This window comes from Mizuhopecten yessoensis, unplaced genomic scaffold, assembly GCF_002113885.1.
Source record: "Mizuhopecten yessoensis strain PY_sf001 unplaced genomic scaffold, ASM211388v2 scaffold8811, whole genome shotgun sequence".
Classification (NCBI taxonomy): domain Eukaryota; kingdom Metazoa; phylum Mollusca; class Bivalvia; order Pectinida; family Pectinidae; genus Mizuhopecten; species Mizuhopecten yessoensis.
The window spans coordinates 920225-930190 of NW_018407733.1; the positions used below are offsets into that span (position 1 = coordinate 920225).

The 9966-nt window shown below is 36.0% G+C and overlaps 1 protein-coding gene across 2 annotated transcripts in view; it reads right to left on the minus strand.

Moving 5' to 3' along the window:
• LOC110456590 (tyrosine-protein kinase SRK2-like) overlaps nucleotides 1-6500 on the minus strand; it is a 36416-nt gene extending 29916 nt beyond the window's left edge. The window contains exon 1 of one of the 2 annotated variants that reach the window (XM_021507412.1): nucleotides 6360-6500. The gene's annotated coding sequence lies outside the window, so the exon portion shown is untranslated. Of the gene's footprint in view, nucleotides 1-308; nucleotides 426-6359 lie in introns of those variants that run through there. The other variant, XM_021507413.1, reaches the window with a different exon arrangement.
• Between the last annotated feature and the right edge of the window lie 3466 nt (nucleotides 6501-9966).

Here is a 9966-nt window from a genome sequence, read left to right on the forward strand (position 1 = left end):
CTGGTTTAAAAATTATCACTCTCAGGTATTATGCACAGATATACTCATATTTCTTTTATACACATATACTTCAGAATATTTGTGAGAATTTGTAATGTTGTTCTGCTAAGCTGATGACACTAATGATAATGGCTCCCTGTATGTCTGACATAGCCTGTGGGGACCATTGTTGTATTTATGATCACAAATACTGTTTAACACATAATGAGGCAGGTTTTGTACAAATGTACCGAAATCCCCGCTCCTCTCCCTACCTTCACAAGACCACCGTCACTAGTCGCCATAATGAATGGCTATCACATGTTTACCTGTGTAACTGTTACGTCAGAAAGTCCTGAGCGCTGGTTTAATCCATCATCATCCTTTTGTCCAGAACAAACAAACTCACTGATATATAAACTGTATATATAGAGACAACATATCTTCCTGGTAAAGTTCATATATAAATATATATATAAGGTACTTATGGTCATCAAGAGATGACAATTTCCTGTTATTCAACTATCCTGCACCTTGTATACACAGCTTAACATCTATTTACCACGAGGACTTAGGATGGACGTCTGTGTGGGCTGTAAGTACTGTACATATGACTAGAACAGGCTAAGTACACAAGAATCTGTACCAGTGTACACATATATCATCCTTCTGTATTCTGGAAAATCCCTGAAACATGCTGTATCCTAACTATATACTGTATATAACTTAGTGTATTTGTTTATATGAACCATAAACTTATTTTTTCAATTTTGTGTATCATAGAATAAATTGAGAATTTGACCTGCGTCATTATAATTTAAAAATATCCTTCAGAATAATTCCTTCCCAATGTTAATCGTTTCACAACAGGAACATTCATAACTACCAGACAGTAAAACTTTGCTATAATGTCCATCGTTAAATTTACAATTCCATTTACAGCCAATATTTCCGTTGCCCCCCCCCCCCTTTTTTTAACAATTCCTTTGTCTCCCTTGATATAATGTCAAAGCCATTCATAATGCCACATTTAGCTGGATTCTAAGCCAATCAAAAGTACAGAGCCAAGGATTGTTCTATCATAATTCAAAATAACTCTACAGCATGTGAGCTTCACCATAAGGGGGTAGCTTTCTTCATCAAGATATAACGCTATCTAAACGAGTACATGTATGCAAGCTGTTTAAACTGCTCATCTTCATCAGTTTCAAGATGCAGTGAAGGATAGTCGATATACCTGTATCATCCATCTTCTTAAGATTTAAATACCATTGGAATTGTCCTTTTTAGGGGAATTTAGGGGAAATCATTAGTTTTCAAATTTTACAGGATATTCACCCAAAGAAATAAAAAATGATAAGAAATATTTTATAGATAAAATATACTTGGAATCTTAAATATATTTATATAACACATGCATATGACTACAAATAATAAGATTACAATATCAGTTATTTTGTTTATCTAACAAAGCTTTAAATGCATTGAATATGGAAATTTTCAAATTAGTGAACAAAATGTTCGAATTGGAGGGAAATATTGAAATTATCCAGTCATATTGGAATTAAAAAGAGGGTGGTACACTAATGTTCATTCTTTGGGAGCATAAACCTGAATTGGTCCCTCACTGTGGGTCTAGCTAAAGATCCAGGGTTCCATTTAGAATATTTATGTAATTTTCCCTTATATTATAGTATGTACACATCCCTTCTTCAGTCAACTGTTCAAGCAATATGATTTTAACATAGGGAAAACATTTCTCCTAATCATCTGAGCAAAAACTGTTCAGTACAGCACATCACTCAAGAACATATTGTCATAAAAACACGAATGACAAAATGAACTTATAAAGCTAGATGTCAGGGTCAAATAAAAGTTTGATGTCAACATTTCAACAACCTTACCGACCAAGATCATGTTGTGTCTGCACCAAATGGCGCCCCAATCACTCTGTGGTCCCCTAGTATCAGGGTAATCTCAAGACCCCACTTGACCCAGCATACAATATGAATGTGCGACAATGCTGTGCGGCTTTTCCAGCACACGATTCATTAGAAATTCATGAGAGTCCATGCAGACTTAGTCAACATTAAAAAAGATCCCTCAATTGTTGTTTATCACAACCAAAATAGTCTTAAATGAGACCCCTCTTAAGTGATTTGTTTTTTGTCCTTTGTGTTTCAAGAGAATCTAAGTAAACAACAGCAATGCAACTCTTATCAGCAACCTCCCATTTACATGTAAATGGAAGTTGATACAACAAAACAAGGAAATTACTCCACACAAATATCAATTAGATGGAAATCGGATAATCTAGCAGTTCACACAATTGTCATAAATAGTGATTACATAGTGTTTCAGAGATGGACTAGGAAGTTATGGAGATATAAATACACTATGTGGTTTGTGTTTCAAAATTTTGGTATGTGGGAAGCAGAGATTGTGAAAGCAGGGTTAAAACACGATCCATATTTTCACAAATGTTTAACCACTATTTCCTACAAAAGCCATTATCTTAATTAAAATACCACTCAAAGTGTGTATCACATGTAGTAAATTGAAATAAAGACTGAAACCTGGTGAATATTATCACTTCACTCTGGCATCAACTGATTTCATCTTTAAATATCCGCAAATCCTGAAAAATCAATACACCGGGTCGGTTATCTCCTTGCTGTGAAGGTTGAGGAGCAGCAGGTCTTCCTGAACTTCCAGTCCAGATAAAACCAGTACAAAACAGTTTGTTTTTGTTAACACTGGCAGTATCTGGGGAGGATCAAGAGTCTGTTTAAGTTACTAGTAAATATATAGCGGGTTTTTTATATAATGTATTGTAGTCAAACTTTGATATGCTGATTCTTTTCATTTGCTGACTCTCTTGTGGCCAACAAATTTAAAGGTACTTTGTATTCTTTTATCTTAATACTACTTTTGTAAGTACATTTCATAACCCTGTTTAAACTGCCAAAATTTTGTTAAACAAAGTCGAACAGTGGCAGAGTAAAAAAGTTTTTATCTGTACTTATCAGCCATTTACCTGAGACTTCTCTTACCAGCCGCTGGGCCCGAGGTTCCAAAACAGAGAGATATGCATCACAATGGTATTTTTCTGACCAATACTGACTCAATAAGTGATGACATACTCGCTCTCAGATTTGAACAAGTCACATTTAAATGAAAACATGATGTACCCAAAATTCACCCAAAACGTACCTGTTTCCTTATAATCACATCCTTTCCAATTTTTGGTCTGAGCATCAAATCACAAAAATTTACCAACATGCTTGAGAAATAACTGTTAAATATGTATTGCAATTTTATGAGCATTTTTTTAAGTTTCTTCAACCCTCTAATTTTACCAATTTGCAAAAATGCCCAGGACATTTACTAGCTTGAATACAGTAACTCTCTATGTGAAGTGCTGAAAATGTATTTAACAAAAGATTCAACACAACTCTAAAGCCACTACATTGAGGCAGTTATTGACATGGAAGTTTTTGTTGGACTCTACATTAAACAATAACAGCTAATTTGTATACAGGTCAACAACAAAAACTAGACTCGGTGCAGTAGACATGTACATTTCATTGGAACCAGGAAATAATATATATGCTGTTTATCAGTGGCCATTTTAACAAAACACACACCTAACCAGGAAGGTGAACACACAGAATTTTTAAATCATTGTTGTGAAGTGTTTTATTGAGGTTACTTTAAATGTGCATATAAAATTATGCGTAGAACAATAAAGATCACATAAATGTGTTTACTAAAGCATGTCAATGCTATTTCCAGGCCAATACAACTAACCTGTCAATGGTTTACAATTTTTTTTCTTCATTAATAATTGAGATATTTATATATATACAGGTACAATATTTACCCAGTATATACACATTACCAATATATATGCAATACTCTTGACATTTAACAGTTCAGACTTTATTTTTCTACATTTAGTATCCAGAATGAATCCCAAGTTACCATACTAATCAGAAGTATTGAATTGAAGCCAAGAAAAGTACATTACAGGTAAAATTGTTCTGTTGTTCAACATCAGATATATATACAGACTTGGACTTCAACCTGGGTCCTCAAAACAAAAGCTGGTTGCTCTGGCCAAAGTGTCTGTGACATAAATCAATATATAATTATGTAATATCGGGGGAGGAAAAGATCATGTTTCAATCAAGTTATATACATATCTTCAAATCAAAGCTTCCTTCAATAGGTGTTAGATGCCAACATCCAAGATGGCTGCAGGTGGCCATATTCAGTTTCAGATCCTGGTCAAAATTGAACATGATTTGCTGATTAATATTATAAATACTTGGTTATTAAGTTTCGTCATATTCAAGGCATTCCTTAAATAATTATTTCATGGAAACCATGTGACTTTTCAGAACATTAAAGATGACCATGTTGATTTCAGATTTGAATCAGTATCAGTCTCAAATGGGTAATTGATACTACCGGTATCGGTATGCGTAGAAAGTATTACGAAATCAAGGCCTTCTTTGAGAGCTACTGCACGAAAACCATGCAACTTTTTACAAATCAAAGACAGCTGCAAGTGGCCATGTCAATTTTCTTGCTTAGGCTAAGATCAAAATTGAGTAGCTTATTTGTGTAGAACATTTCATAATGATATAAATCAAAGCATTTCTTCAAGAGTAATCCAGTAAGAATCATTTGAGTGAACATCAATGCTGACAACATTATCCCTATATTGGTGTCCATTGCAATTAATTGTTTTTTGCTTAGTATAATATTAAAACAGGTTACAATAAAACGCCACCACTCACCAGGAACACTGTTTTGTCTGATCAGCATTGTTGATCAGAGATAAGATCACTATCAATACCGTAAACAAGTTCTAGGAAATGTATAACCAGCATCAAACCAACCTGTCGTACCAAAATTAGAGATTTACAATTATTAAGAATTGCTAAGTTTAAGGGGAGACCTAATTATAAAAAGTGTACACAATTCTGAAAATCAAAAAGGCATAGATTTTATATTTCTGAAAGGGTAATTTAGAACTTATTATTATGATTAAAATATTGCAACACACTTCTATAGGTAAAAAAGCTCTACAAGAACTCCAAATTTAGACTCAGCACCATGCAGTGGGAATACACTCAGCAATTTAGACAGCACTCTGGAGACTGATATAAGCTTGTCTTCCTGAAGAATTGGTCTCAGCTGTTAACATCAGCATCATCAAATCAAGTTGAGTTAACATTGGAAAGACCACTGACACAAATTTGCACTATCTAATAATCACATATATATAGCTCATATGGTTTTTTTTCAGAACTAATAGCCTTTAAATAAAGTTGTTACTTAATTTGTGTAATGCCATTAAATTACGACTGTGAGTTGGTGAAACTGTTAGGAGCACAATTTGTTATCACTAGTTAGTGATCATGATAAAGCTTGTATATAGCACAACAGGAAGAACCACAAATGTAGAGAATGATAAGAGACAACAAACCTACAAGGCTATCAATCATTGCAGTAAAGTACAGCAAGTAATTTAATGTTACTGTCAGTCAGCTGTCCTGTAACAGGAGCACCCCTTGAATAGGGTGTGGTAAATGTGTACAGTGTGGTAAACGTGTACGTGCCAAGCAAGAAAGTAGTCCCTCTATCATTCTAATATCCCTTTTTCATTTAAAAGTCCTTCAATCATTTAAAAAAAATATAAAGTCCCTTTATCAGGACAGTATTTAAAATTCATTTATAATTTCCTTATCACTCTATCAAGGTTAAAACAAGTAATCATTAAAAGAATACATGTAACTGATCTGGATTTAAAAGCAATATATGAGATACATGTTAAAAGGTTAAAAGGAGGGGGTTGGGAATAACTGTAGTTAGTCTGGTCTGATATTTTAGTACACAAATAGTGGCGTGTAGTTTACTGGGGGTATTAAAAACAGCGACACAGAATGCTGGGTAATGGTGTTACAAATTAGGTACCTGTACATTAATACTTTATATTTCTAAATAGCACTGAACCTAAGTCACAGAGCCAGTATCATTACAATCCAGACCAGTCTATGAGGTCAGATGATACTCGGCCTACAGTACCTAGCTACTTTCCGTTTGGTTATAACTTACTATAGTGTTAATATCCATAACAACATGAAAATTGTTTAAACAGATACTCAACAATGATATGGACACACTTATTTTAGTTTGGGACATGTTTACCAACTGCCGCAATAGCAAACATTAGCACCCACCAACAAGGAAGTAACAATCTAGAGGTTCAGTTTATAAAATCTCCGCGTCGCTGTATAATGGAAAACATGTAACAGTCAATCTGGTGCCTACGGCAATCTCTTTGAGTATTCCCCGACAGTTTGTGTTACCTGTTCGTTTGGTGTCTAGTCTGTCTTCATCTTGCCTCTCCTGTAGTCTCGGCTCATCGTTATCCGGTGCGGCAAATCGGAGACAGTCACTTCTCTGTCATGAACAGTTTCAGGAAGTAAATCCTAGTGATCGCAGTGCCCTGCCCATCATTATAAAGGGGCGATAACTCCGTCACGCGTACATTTGTTCGCGCCAAATATTTGACAGACAAAAAGCAAATGAAAGATATGACCTATTTTTTCATATAGTAGACAGTATACAAGTCAACAGAAAGTGTGTAAAACCAAAACACACTGATGTACCTATATGTAGAGTGCTATACGCATAATACTTAGGAACCTCTCACAGTGACAATTGCACTCCATCAAGGAGATCTGTCACTTAACCCTTTCACCCCTATATAACTTTAGTAAACTCTATCATGCATCGATCTGGATGAGTCCATTATGGTCCTCAGTGGTGAAAGGGTTAATGGAAGATGATGATGATGATGATGATGAATACTGTAAATCAGTATATTATTGTGTATAGTGTATCCCCTTTAATTTGAGGCAGATACCTATTGTTTTTACATTTTACAAAAAACAAACACATACAGAATAAGAAAGGGTATAAAACTGTTCATTTTTCAAAACAAAATTAGCCTTTATTAAACATACACACTCATTACACAATATTAATCAAGGTTATACACAATACAAATTAGATATTTCTATGTTTCACTTCCGAATAGAAATTGAATCAGATGACATATTCTGTAAAATAAGGACATCTTAGGCTCTCTCCAAGTCGGTATTATTAAATTGAGAGCCACATTTTTTTTTTCAATTTTCAAGAAAAATAAGCCCTGCCCAATCGCAAACCCAAATCCTGTCCTTTGAAGTTTACAGAGGAGTAACACCCGAATTCAAAGCCGAGAAAATCTACCGTTATGCATAAGCACGATTCTTTTGATTTACATCACAAAATCAAACTTGTGTCTGTCTGATCAACATTCACAACATATCCCGGGGGTGCAAGGAACTTAAGTCGGAGAGTAACCCCTGAAACTTCGAGGATGATCATACACAATAAAAGGGTCAGTCCATTGACGATGGTATCTCCCTCCTAGATAGATACCAACGCTGTTCTGGGTCATCAGTTTTTTCTGCTGCCTTATTTAATGATGACGAAAAAACCCAAGAGAATATCGAAGTGTAAACGACACCGTCAACATCGATTACTGTGACTTGGGAGGAATACAACTAAAGGAAACAAATCCTCAGAGACCTTTTAATATGGTGAACAATCATAGAAAGATCAAGTGTTCCGGAAGGGTGAGAGTCTTCTGCATCATCGAACGACACGCGCCATGTAAATCTAGGTCAAATCCAGTAATGTCACGTCCCTAAAATGAAAACTGGGGTGGGCACATGAAACAACAAAGCACACACGAATGAGCATTAATGAAAAATACATCATTATCATCATCTTCCAAGCTGACAGATTCGCTGAGGTTTGTCAGAATGGTCCAGAGGATTAGCTCTATCAGTTTGTGTGTTTTGGTAAAGTGGGTATCTCCAGTATCTAACGTCAGTCTGTACCTCAATCAGGACACTTTTTAGATAAATATCAATGTTCTTTAACTATCAGTTTCAAAAATGTTTGTTCTTTTTGTATAAATAGATACTATATCCACTTTTCATTTCTATCACAATTTGATATTTCGGGCCAGTTGTTCTATAAAAAGAACGCGAAATACCATCAGAGTTACGTAGGCCCTTGAACCGGCATTACTGTACCCTGGAAGGGACAATTCCGGTCGATCAAATTATCAGCAGAAAATCTACATAGGCCTAGTTTAAATATTTTAGAGTCAACGAGGGTTCTGATTAAATTCCTTAGTCCAAACCAGCATTAGTTTTGATGAACTGGACTTTTGAAAATTATATCCAAATAAATAGCGTCGCACGGCACGTAAATCAGGCAAGTCTTGTTTTTGGTAATTATTCTTATTTTTAAATTGTTCATGTAACGATAATCAGCAGCCAATAAAGCTTAATACAGTTTAATTGTCATGAACAGTATCATCAAATGAAAACTGTATACATAAAAGTAATTGTTTGCATTGAATGTCAGTTTCTTGGGCCGTTTTCCCACAAGTGTCCCGTTTTGGTAAGGTCCTGAACATACCTGTAATCCTCTCCTCTGACTTGAGGTGTCAACATAGCTTTTCTTAGTCATTGAGGCAGTCATTCTCTTGACAAATATCGAAAAGAAATTCTTTCTTTGACACTCATAAAATGGTCAACTGTCTTTAAATCTTTACCTATGGGAACGAAGAATCATTCCGCGTTTTTCCAGCACGCTGATCCCTTTCTTCAATTCTTTATACCCCCTTTACACAGGATGACTAGCCAGGCTGCCGCTGAAGGCTCAAATAATGCCTATGTCATTCAAAGGTGGTACACAGGATGTTCAGACATCGCCATGGATGCCTTAACATTGTGGACCTGTTCTAAGCAGTCGCACAAAGGTCGCCGAAGAGGTTGGTTGCTAAAAGGTGGCTCAAATGAGGCAGAAGGGAGTCACACGCATTGTCGTGGGTGTAGAATGGATGCAGAATGATCAGCCAATAGTCGCCACATAATAAATGTCTCAAATTTCACGTCAATCTGGGTGACGTTTCTGCTTTTCTTATGCATCCCTCGTCTAGTAGGAGGCCAAGGGGGCAGAATCATGGCTGAATTGTCGACCAGTGATCGCCGTTAGTTGCCGTTGGTTGCAAATGATCGCACAGAGGAGGCACAGAGGAGGCTTAATGGTTACTCAAACATTGCTCGAGGGTTGCCTATGTTGATTTTGATTGAACGTACTGGCAATTTTTTACCATTCATAGGTGGAACAAAGGTTGCAGCCTTGTGTAAAGGGGGCTTTACATATTAGCTTCCACAGATTTCCTGGGAGTATTTGTCATAGGGCTGATCCTATCTTTCCTTCTTCACCACATTTTGAATCTCAATTGAGGTCGGGAGTTTGGTATCTTTGGATTTATGAACATTATCCACTGACTGGACACCTTTGAGATGAACTTCCATTTCCACGTTCAAGCTTTTCTGATGATCTGATTGCTCCACTTCAAATGCTTTTATTTTCTCTACTGCCTCTTTTCTTTTTCTTCTTAGAGTTATTCTTCGTTTCGTAGGCAACATATCCTCTTTAAGGTCATCCCAAAGCTGTTGTTGCCCAACTTTCTTATTCTCTGTTCCATGTCCCTATCTTCATTTCACAGTTGTTTGATGACATTCCCTGCAGATTGCAGAGGGGAGTTGTCCTCTCTCGACAGCTAATAGTGAAAGGAAGACCAGCCTTATCATTATACTTGCAACCTTTTACGACCACACATTTTTATTTTGAATGCATTGATTTTAAACAAAAGCGTGACGATTTTAATTATATTTTTTTGTTCGTTAGTACCTCCCTACATGACCAAATCGGGTCCTAGTAATAGGCCTTCTTTATCCTTCATATCTGTCCAGAATGACATCTGATTTGACTGGGTCTTACTGGACGTGATTTGAATAGTAATCGGCGTGTTTTCTGTGCTATGGTGCTATCTTATCCCAT